Source organism: Panthera onca, chromosome F2 (assembly GCF_046562875.1).
Source record: "Panthera onca isolate mPanOnc1 chromosome F2, mPanOnc1 haplotype 2, whole genome shotgun sequence".
NCBI classification, from domain to species: domain Eukaryota; kingdom Metazoa; phylum Chordata; class Mammalia; order Carnivora; family Felidae; genus Panthera; species Panthera onca.
The window spans coordinates 47,846,302-47,858,340 of NC_138356.1; the positions used below are offsets into that span (position 1 = coordinate 47,846,302).

The 12,039-nt window shown below is 39.8% G+C and overlaps 1 protein-coding gene across 4 annotated transcripts in view; it reads right to left on the reverse strand.

Moving 5' to 3' along the window:
* NCALD (neurocalcin delta) overlaps positions 1-12,039 on the reverse strand; it is a 396,530-nt gene that overhangs the window by 71,655 nt on the left and 312,836 nt on the right. The window contains exon 1 of one of the 4 annotated variants that reach the window (XM_060611037.3): positions 8,402-8,555. The exons of the other annotated variants lie outside the window; for them this stretch is intronic. The gene's annotated coding sequence lies outside the window, so the exon portion shown is untranslated. Of the gene's footprint in view, positions 1-8,401; positions 8,556-12,039 lie in introns of those variants that run through there. 4 annotated transcript variants of the gene reach the window in all.

The following is a 12,039-nucleotide window of genomic DNA, read 5'->3' on the forward strand; positions in this document are numbered from 1 at the left end:
ACCACAGGTGCCTGGTGTCAATGGTAAGCAAGTGAGAGACAACTGGAGGAACCATACCAGTACTTGGACACAAAAAATCTTTTCATAAGCCTTCAACAACAGGGTCCACTACATGGAGTTAATCAATGTTGAATAAACACAAGAATGAGTGAAAAAACCAATTAACCTTCTAAAGGGAAGGTGGGAAGTCCATCTGGATAGGGTGACATTTAACTAAATAAGAAGAGAATCAGGGGTATTGACTTCTCTGCAGCAGAAGAGACAGAGATGCCTCTTTGAGTGAGGACATAAGGGCTACATTTCTGAGTATTCCAAGTGCTGGGTTTGACCAACACATGGAGCCACAAGCCAGTGGGACAGTTGCCATTTTGGCAGCTTTGTAAGACAACTTTGCTGAATGAGCTAAATGTTACCTGGCCAAGAGGAATTCCCTAGCTTTAATGCAAACCATTAGAGCAGAAAAATAGGCTTAGAAGCATTGGAAATGAGCCAAAAGAGAGTATCGAGAAGACAGCCCGATCTAACAATAGAAAACTAGGCAGCAGATTAGACAGAGTAGGTGTGAGAAAGGGAGACAAGAGCTGATAAGAGGACTAAACTGTGACCAAGGGAGAACAGCACAGGTACTGCTGTCCACGCGGACTCTCCTGCACAGAGGGTCCCAGCCAGCAGAAGCAATGAGGGAGATTTTACTAAGACATACAGTCAAGTCTCAGTGTAGCCCAAATCTTCTAGAACGAGCAATAGCATTACTGTGTAGGGCACTGTTTTGAATTTACAAACAAGATGTGTACCTAATGCCCAGGTGTAATTTGGCAACTGAAATATACTTTCCTCCAGAAATTATTTTAATTAGGTAAGGTACTTATCTTAAATCACAAAAACCTATTTAATCCATATGTACTAAAGTTTAATCCCTTTTACAGGTATTTCAGTCAAAGCTAATTACCCTATATGCTCCAAGTACTCTGATTGCTTAAGAAATAATGCCAAAATTTGTGTACTTAAAACAGTAATTTTTATTTTGTTCATGAATGTGTAATTTAGGGCATTCTACAGGAATAGCACATCTCTGGTCCACTTGGCAGGAGGAGGGATGGGGAGACCTAAGGGCTAAGGCCTGGCATCCTCTGAAGGCTTGCCACTCATATGTCTGGCTCTTGATTGAGGTCTAAGCTGGAGGTGTTGGCTGAAACCCCTATACATGGCCTCTCCATATGGTCCAGGCTTCCTCACAACATAGTGGTTGATTTCCAAGAGCAAATGTCACATGTGAGAGAAACAAAGAATAGCCCAGAGACAAAGCAATTGTAGCTTTTTATGATCCAACCTTGGAAGTCACCTAGCACTGTTTCCCTGAACCAACTGAACCAATCACAAGCCTACGTGCATTCAAGGGGAGGGCAAGGGATTCCAGCTTTTTACGGTGAGTGGCAAGATTCTAGAAGGTGATGTGGGCCATAATTAAATGGCCAATTTTGGAGAGTACAATCTACTACAACATATTACAGGGAAAATAAAATATATTCCACCTTGAAAGGCAATAATGTACCATAGAGAATTCAGAGCCACGGCTCTAGGACCAGATACCTAGAACTCTGTTATATACTCTTGTGTGATGCTAGGCAGTTTGCTTAAGCTCTCCATACCTCTGTTTCCTCATTTATAAAACTGGGATGCTGTGAAGAAAAAACAGTTATCTTGAAAAGAGTTTAAAAGCCTATCTAGCTCCCTAAATGTTAGCTATTATTGTCACCTAAGGGAGACACCTGCCCAAACTTCAGCAGTGGTACTTCATGGTTTCTGGGAAAATGGTGGTGGGAGCAGCATTACCAGAGGTAGAAAATTAAAGAGAACATGGGGCGCCTGGGTGGCTCGGTCGGTTAAGTGTCCGACTTCGGCTCAGGTCATGATCTCACGGTCCGTGGGTTCGAGCCCCACGTCGGGCTCTGTGCTAACAGCTCAGAGCCTGGAGCCTGCTTCAGATCCTGTGTCTCCCTCTCTCTGTGACCCTCCCCCGTTCATGCTCTGTCTCTCTCTGTCTCAAAAATAAATAAACGTTTAAAAAAATTTAAAAAAAAAATAAAGAGAACAGCTCACATTATTGAGTACCTAATACCTGTCCCTTACTATGCCACAACATAAGTTGACTTCAAAACCAATAAGACAGGCACTAATATTATCCGGATAAGCAAACTGTGACTTAGGTAATTTGCCCAAAGTAACACCTGCAAGTGGTGGATGCCAGGATTTCCCCCAGATTAGTTTAACTAGATAGGAGAAGTCCGAATTCCTGGATATCTGCATGGAGCAGAACCTTTCTCCTAAATCTGATTTGCAGCTGAGTAAAACATGAATGGTATTATGCCACTGGGATTTAGGGTTATTTATTACAGCAGTAAGCCTACGTTGACTGGATTAGTACAGGGAAAAGACAGACATACAGCTGACCCTTGAACGACAGGGGTTTGAATTGTGCATGGGTCCAGTTATATGTGGATTTTTTTCTGATAAATACAATACTGTATTTTCTCTTATGATTTTCTTAATAGCATTTTTTCTCTAGGTTTCTTTATTGTAAGAATACAGTATATAATACATATAACACAAAACATGTGTTATTGACTGTTGATATTATTAGTAAGGCTTCTGGACAACGGTAGCCTATTAGTAGTTAAGTTTTCGGGGAGTCAAAAGTTCTACGTAGATTTTCAACTGCATGGTGGCCCTCCCAACCTCCAAGTTGTTCAAGGGTCTACTATACTTGGGCACCAGTAACTTGAGGATTCCTTAAAATAAAATGGCTCCTTTATTTGCAGAAGACAGCATATTTGCCTAAAAGAAAATCATTCTTTAGGTCACTTCCTACCAGTCTCATTTTGCTTCTGAATTAGAAGACAGACAGCCTTTGGCCCACCAAGAATAGGGCTGGGCGTACTGATTTGGAATCCTTGGCACTGATATGAACAGACTGCTCACAAATTAGGTTGGCTGTTCACCAGCTGAAGAATGCTCCTTCTAAGTTTAACTCAGGTGTAAAATCTTATGCCTCCCAGTTGTTTGCTTGTCTCTTTTGTTTTGATGTTTGCTTGTTTATTTGTTTAAATGTTTTTTTTTTTTTTTTTTTTTTTTGAGAGAGACAGAGCACCAGCAGGGCAGGGGCAGAGAGAGAGGGAGACACAAAATCTAAACAGGCTCCAGGCTCTGAGCTGTCAGCACAGAGCCCGAGGCAGGGCTCGAACCCACAAACCGCTCCAGATCATGATCTGAGCGAAGTCAGGCACTTAACTGACTGAGTCTCCCAGGCACCTCTGTTTGTTTTTAATGATAATTCTCATTTTGGCTATACTGGCCAGCATTAGGAAGAAACTTGGGTGTTGATATACATAGGTTCCCTGTATAAGTAGACTCTAAGTTCCATGATGGTAGAGACCTTGCTTGTCTTGTTCACCATAGCACCCCTGGTGTCTAGTCTAATGCCTGGCACACAGTAGGTGCCTGAAACTTGTTTGAATGTACAGAAGACTGAATGTTTGAATAAAAGCTCAAACAAAAATCAGAAGTCCATAAAGTAACCTGGGCTCTTTATGCCAGTGGCATATATCATTCAAAGACCGTGTTGGGGAGGGGCCCATTGCTTCCTATAATACTGTGGATGCAGTAGCCAGTTAATAAACCTTTGCCTCCTGTAGCACTTGATGCCTGGGAACGCGTAGGATGGGCTAACTTTTGTGGGATGCTATTTTTTTTTTTTATCTCCAAGGATGTTGTAAATATGGTTGTCACAAAATTGGTTGTGGTTTTAGTTGTATGAATCTGTGGGAGTCAGCTGAGCTGAGCTGAAATATAACATTTCTCAACATGTACCTCTAACTGGACAGGGTTTAAATTCATAAAAGTAAAGAAAATCTAGAATCATACTTTAAAATTCATCCTTGCATAAAAATGTGCAGCTTTGGGTTTCTGGCAGTCATTGGGACAGAATTCAGAAAATGTGAACAATCCTTGCATTAGGACAAGCAGCAGCTGAATATCGTTCAGATTAGAGATTTCTTTCCTGCAAATCAAATATAGAACTTTAATGTTAGCTGAGTATACTGCTGCACATTGGTGCAAACTAAATTTTAAAGAGATTCTGTGTCTCTTAATTAAAGGCATTTATAGAAATATGTCCAAAAAAACTAAAGTTCACTGCAGAGATAAAAAGAACAGACTGCCTTTAGTTTGGAGAACACGGCTCCAGTGAATTTAAATATTTATCATATAATTTTTATATCAAAGTCTTAATGAGCACTAACTTTTATGGTATCACTTCTGGAGACAATAAAAAATACTATATTTTGGACTGCTATTTCTAGTTGGATTCCCACCATGGGGCACCATTTAAATAATAGATGATTTCATGAAAAGTAAAGGCACATTCCTTCCTGAACTTAAAATTTCAAACACCTGCCATCAAAGAAGCAAACAGTACAGCCGGGAGTCAGAGATTTTAGACCTTTTCCAAGTTTCTCTATCAAAGTTGCCTCAGAGACTCCAAGTCCCCAAAGCAGGTGTTCTTTTCTTGTCCAATGAATTAAAAACATTTGAGAAAAAAATCCTCTTTCATAATTCCCCCAAGAACACCGAAGAAAAATTGCTAAGCTTCCATTTCAAATGTTAGGGATTTGGATTGAGTTTAGACAACAGCTTGCACAAAATGTCATAGCTCCAACTCTCTTACGCTGACGTGGGGGATGCTGATGTAATAGAAAGAGTGGCTTTGGACAATTGAAAGGCAGACTTGGAAAGGTAATGATACCTGACATCAGCCAACCTACTGCAAAGCTATCTAGAAACTTGGGCAGTGTCTTCCACAAATTCAGAGTGACATGAGAATGAGATAGTTGTCTACATAGCCTCACGAAACAATGACATTAACACCTTCTGGATTGTTCTTAAATAGCCAATAAGTCAAATAAGATTCTGAGTTTAAATTACTTGGGAAGTGTCTTTACTCCACATTTCATTTTGAATATGGTCCATCCTGGGGACCTCTGGTAGATAAGCCAGCAGGCTCTACCCTGTGTAACGAACTAATGTTGCAACTTACCAATTCACGCAATTATGTGCTTTACATTAAACTAAAAAGTTACATAAGGTCTTTTTTTTTTTTAATGTTTATTTATTTTTGAGAGAGAGACAGAGCATGAGTGGGGGAGGGGCAGAGAGAGAAGGAAACACACAATCTGAAGCAGGCTCCAGGCTCAGAGCTGTCAGAACAGATCCCGAAGCGGGGCTCAAACCTGTGAACCGCGAGATCATGACCTGAGTCGAAGTCGGACACTTAACTAATGGAGCCACCCAGGCACCCCAAAAGTTACATAAGTTCTTTAATGATCTCATATAATATCCCACATTGTTCATCTAAGTACAGCTTATTTTCTTTGAGTGGATAAAGGTTGCTTTGTAAATAGCTAAGGTCTTACTTCCATGGTCCATGGTTTTAATTGCATAACTTGCATTAATACTGAGTGAGTCCTTCCCCTTAACCCCTATCTGATGAGGTAAGAGTTCCTCAGTCCGTGTAACATAAGAATGTTTACAGATTTCACGGAGGAAAAATAAAAGAAAGTTATAGCTTGGTAGCTGTCTGGATATATCATCCCTTTTCACGCAGAAATTAGAGAACACTGTGAAATTCACACATTCAGAGAATAAAATCAGATGTGGAACTGAATGTGGAAATGGTGGTGTGGGTTTTGTCCGATGCAGTTCTATGACATTTTGGCATCACAAGCTTACACGCCATTTAACTCTGGGGTGAATAGAATTCAAAGGGATCCAGGAACTTGGACGGGAAAAATATTCTACTTTTAGTTTTACCAGTCTCAAGCTGAAATTTAGTATTTCTTTTAATTAAAATGTAGGCTACAAACCACACAGTACCTGTGATTTTGTTGCCAAGAGAAATCACGGATATTCTCACATCACATTACAGTCGGTATGGATTTTTCTGAAATAACCTTTTACACTCATCACAACTTCAAAATTATGGTATTTATACCTGCTGCTAGTTTGTATTATTTAATAATAGATTATTAATAAAGCACATATCACAATTTAAAAAAAATCTGGTTAATGTATTTCAATAAGAGTGGTTTCCTTTGTGGTACTGCACACTTTATCTTACGCATTTAAAAGCATCGTTCTGAGAAGTCTAGAGGCTCTGCTAGGTTGCCAAAGAAGCCTATGACACCAAAAAGGTTTTAAAAACCCCGAAACTCTACCAAGTATCTAATAATTCAACAGCGGGCTTCAGAGTAAATCATTCCTTGCTGCTATCTTGTGAAGCTGAAACAAAGATGACCTTGAAATCAGCACAGTCTCATTGCTGTAAATAGGCAATTGTGAGGAAAGTCATTTTTTAAAAATTTTGCCGTAAGAACAAAAAACCTGTAGATTTTAGAACATCTCTGCAATCGTGGCAGATAGGATGCTCTCTTCTGGTGATAAATGTGATCACTGACATATTGCCATCGACACTGACTTGTTCTCATATATTTCACACTGCTGAAATCCAGGGCGTTTTATAAGGGCATTGAACACAATCATTTTATAACTTTAACTTAAAGCATCACAGAGGGAGCACTAGGAAAATCTTTGCTATATCTTTGCTATCTAAACTGTAATGATAATTCCTTATTTTTCATAAAAGAAGGAACCATCAAAGTACTCCATCAAAGATACTGCTATTAAGTCACAGTGCTACCAGTCCTATTCATGCTCATTTGAAATGTTGCAAATCAATTAACATATTTCTAGGGGTGTTAAGAATGTGGCCTCTGAGTTATTATAATCATGAGATAAATCATATGGTGACATGATGCCTCAATAGATGTGTCTTGATTTAAGCATATTGGACTTTTTGGAAAATCCTCCATGGGGACTCTGGCCAAAGAGAAACTTACCAACTGCCAGTCAGTTAAATGAATTTTCAGTCATTGAAAGCTATTGAAAAATTATTGATGCACACACAATTATTCACTTATCACGGACTGAAGCGAAATATGGTTCAAAATCCTCATCTCCATCTCCAAGAGTAAAATAAATGCAAACAGAATTCTGAAACTAATTAAGAACAATATATTCTTGCATTGCATTGAGATATAATTCACGTAAGATACATATTATTCATGTACATAGTTAAACCATTATTATCTATCCATCAAAATAGTAGGTATATTACATGTGCTGCTCTAAAATCTGCCTATTTCTCCTGTTGAATTTGTAAGATTTAGAACCCTGATCATAAATGTAGACTTCGATTAAATCGATGTCAGAGGTTGTTTTTTTTTTTTTTTTGAATTATCAGCTGCAAAACCATCCAACCTGTGTGCAATGATAGAAAACTCAAAATTACTAAACTTGGGAAGAAAATGAACTACAACAATGCACATAAATTGCACTGTGACAGGAATAAGGAGATAAGAGGCCTTATTAATCACAGTTATCAAATTATTCATTCAAGACCTGGAGCAAAACTTTAGTGACTGTTTATATCTGTATTTGCATTAAAGTGACCCCTACCAATGATAATTTAGTTTTAGGGCTATTATTTTCTTCTATGGGTAATATTTCAATTCTTAAATGTAGGAACAGCTTACATGACTCCTTCCTTAGTGAAGAGCATCCAATGCCACTCTCCACACAGCTGAATTTTCAGAGGAAGATACTGAAAATGTACACTTTGCTCTAACAACCAAGAAGCAACTGCATGCACACAGGCGTAAGAGGTTCCACCCCAACTTCCTTGGCATATTCCAGATTATTTTTCTCTAAACAGGAAGCTGTTGACAGTTTCTCTGGTATTTTCAGAATACCCTATTTACAAGAAAAGTCCCAACTTTTGTTTCAAAGTATAATGTTCTTTCCCCGCTGTGCCTATTGTTGCTAATTATGCATGCTGCAAACAAGATAGAAACCAAATTCCAAACTATTCCAGGCTGATTTAGAATGAGGAACAATTGTTTAAAAAAAAAAAAAAAAGCAGCCAGCAACATATTGCAAGGCTATGCTGGAGTCTTTAAACCCAAAACAATGCTGAAGGGAGGATTCCTGGAATTCAACGGGAATATTTGGCTCAGCTGCAAAATCCGTATCTCTGAATAATGTCATGCTAGCAAGTGTTGAGCAAGAAAGGCTATTATATTTTAACTCACTTCGGAGAACGTTAATCCAAATTTAACCAAATTCCGGAGACTCTACACAAAATTAGCAACTAGAAGCCGCTTCACATTTTTTTTCCCCCTGGTACAACAATAATTGCTCATGAAGACAAACTTGTAGGAGGTAAAAGAGACGGGAAAACCACAATAAGCTATAAACCATCCAAGTACTGTATATAAAGCAGACGAATTACCTCACACAAAAGAAGTGCAAGATTTAACAGTCCATGCTCTGCAGCCCCTGGAAAGCAGCGGTGCGGCGTGGAGAGCAGCAGCGGTGGCAGCAGCAGCCAGCATCCACCAGATTCTCACAGGCCTTTGACTGTGTGGACTCAGCCACAGACTCTGCCTCCAGCTGACGTCAAAGTCCCTGTCACATGGCCAGATGAAAGCCAAGAGAGCATTGGTTGTCGTAGCAACCACAGAACAGCTCTGAAATTATTTCAATAGGTCATCTGTCACTGTGGGGTGCATGTGTGTGTGTACAACGTGTGTACACACACACACACACACACACACACACACACACTCACGCACACCACAGTCATCACGGACAGCTCCCGGACAACCTCGGCCCCTGAAGTTGTGACTCAAGCTTGCCTACAACTTTCCTCTTTAAGACTTTTATGTCTGTTTTCTGACACTTCCTCGCAGGAAAATGCATGCCACTCCGAAGTTCCCACTGGTCTCGTTATCACCAGCACAAAGCGTGCATCTCTCTTTATAGAACAGAAGGAAAGAAACTGAAAAATTCTGGAGGCGGGGGGGTTAGTTTTCTGAGCTAATTAAATCTATTTGTAAGCAAACGGATACAAACTGAAACTCAAGGGGAATTGGAAGAAAACAGATCTTAAAAACTCCCTAAGAATCCACGTCGATGTACTGAGACCATGTTAGTGATGGAAAGAAGAACAAGAAACATGGGGTAGCGGCCCAGAGTCAGATGAGAGAATCCAAGGACCCCGACAGCAAGTGGGATGGGGGAAAACGGCTGATGGAATTCCAAAGTCCGGCAATGTAAAATGTCTATGCAACAATGATGACCAAAGTTTCAAAACAGCACCACTTTAAAACGGCCTTGTGAGTACATCGAAAACACTTTTAGACCTTTGCTTTGAGGCCGCCATACAGGTGCCAAATCCTCTCCTCCTAAATGCTTTCCTCCTAAAGGCTATCATCTGAGCCCCTCTGGGACTCAGTGTGGAATAAATGGGTGAATGCCCCATGAACGCCAAGTGCAGTGAAAGCCTACAGTCGCAGAATAAAGAACAGTCCTGCACGTTTTCTAACTTCAGCTTTATTTCCTTTAGGACAACCCCGCGTACTTCTAATTCAGCACACGTGCTTATTTCCTAGTTCATTCTCCTTCTCAATTAACAGGAAACCAATTAAACAAAATGGAATGAGGCCCACAGGAAGGACCCTGAAAAAATACACGCAGAAAATGTGTACTCATTCAAAGGGAAAAGAGTTAAAAGGTAGGGGAAAAGAGATTGCTTGCAAAACCCGAAGGACCTTTCCATGCTAGTGTTATCAGGATTTCTACTCTGGTTCTTAAAAAAAAAAAAAGGCCAGGGTGGGAGTGGGGGTGTAGCTCTGAGGTGCTACAAAATATAAACGGAAGCTAAACCAGCTGAGCAGATTACATTTGTGTCACTCTAAAAGAATGAAATTTCTTCAGAGTCAGAAATTGCTTCTTGTTGAACAATAAGACTAATGTCCAAACTGTGGCTGTAAAATCCTTCTATTCCTTCTTCTTCTTCTTTTACTTCTGTCCCAGCCCCAGCTGGGAGAAAAGACATATTTGTATTTGAAAAGTTATTTTCCTGATGCTATTAGCTATAGCAACGCAAAAGTAAAATCAAGCTGCAGTGCTACGATTTCAGAGTTATGACAGATGAGAATTTACCTGTCCGCACAAGAACAATGAGCTTTTTGAGCCCAATGTCCATCTGAAATAGGTCGAGATGTCTCAGCAGGGGCAGATTTCAGCCACAATTCACAATTTTGCAGTTTGTTACAGTTATGGTTCTGGGTTTCTGTTCAGAAATGCACATCCTAGTAATGAGCAGAATGGGAAGAGAGGAGAGAAAGTATGTCTTTGTAGACTTCACATGTCCTCTGAGCTGCCTGCCGTAACACCTCCCTGACTCTGGATCCATGGCTGACTTATCGATCAGCTCTTTCTGTAGCTTCAGCATCTGAGTAAAACTGCAGTACCAAGCTCTGCCAATAGGTGATGTCCTCTGAAACAAGAAGTTCTTGGTAATGAAAATTCCTAAAACCCAGGGCTTTAACCTGAAATTCAGCAAACACGGACATCTTTTCATTTTGAATTTTCCATCATTTTTTAGACTAAGGACACTTTATACTGACTTGGGCTTAAACTCATTATAAGTCAAAATAATCAGTGGACTGACCTTCAAAAAGAAAAGTGGATGCATGCTTTCTCTTGCGTACTTTCAAAATGCTATCACTCATTTTCCCTTCGCAAACTACCTAGGATTAAGAGATTCTTCTTACAGCTGAAGAAGCTTCCAGTCACCTGCAGGGTTGGAATCATGGTGACTGATCTCACTGGTGCTCAGGTTTCTACCAATTTGGCTAATTAATCCAAATGTAGTTGAAAATATCATGGGACATACAGATGTGGGTTTTTCCAATCACAGCCCATCACACTGAGAGAGTATGTCGTTTAGTTTTTAAATGACAACACATTTTTTTAAGGTGAACATGATTCACTGAATTTAAAAATATCCACTCAAAAACAGTTCTGCACCACAGTTTTCACTTGCTGTATGAATGCCAAGGCTGTCTATTATTAGTCTGACCACTTTGCCAGAAATAACTGATAAATACCCAACAGGGAGTCTGACTTGGGTTCACACACCTGAACTAACAGGTCCTTTGGGTCATGAACAGACAACTAGAATCAGCCTTTCTAGGTAAAAATGTTCCTATCTCCCCATCTTAACATTAGTGGGAAGGCCATGGATGTATTTTTGGAGACACTGGGTTCAAATCTCATCTGGGCAAGTTATTTAAGTCCTCCGATCCTTAGTGCCTACATCCTAAGGTTGTTGTGAAGGTTATAAAGTTAATGTTTTCTAAAAGTCTGACTCCCAGCCATAGGGTAGATGGCTTAATGTGTATGTCACTTCTGGTTTATCTTTCTGACTCTAGTAAGTCTACAAAGACTTTTGGGGAAAGGAGACTCTTATTCATCTCCTCAACTCCGTGTTTAGCACAGGGCACAGAACATGATGAGAGCTCAAAAAATGTTGAGTGACTCTCCTATTGGGAAATCACTGCTGAGCAATAGAAAAAAAAAATGGCTCCTTTTTATTCTCACTAACAGAGAAGAGAATAACCCCTCAACCCCAAAAAAGGCAACGGAAGGAAAAATAAATATTAAAATGTAGACTTATCACAAAATTTTCTAACAAAGAAAGGGTTCAAATAAATTTACCAAGTAAATCAAACTTATCTCTACTAAATCATAAGTTATATGCCAATGTACTTTATGGCTATTGCTGTTGATGTTGGATAATCTTTTTTTTATTTAAAAAAAATTTTTTTAATGTTTTAATTTATTTTTTGAGAGCAAGAGACAGAGTGTGAGTGGGGGAGGGGCAGAGAGAGAGGGAGACACAGAATCCGAAGCAGGCTCCAGGCTCCGAGCTGTCAGCACAGAGCCCGATGCAGGGCTCAAACCCACGAACAGTGAGATCATGACCTGAGCCGAAGTCTGACACCTAACTGACGAGCCACCCAGGCGCCCCTGGATAATCTTTTATATTAACTTACATTAATTGAGCACTGAATACACGTA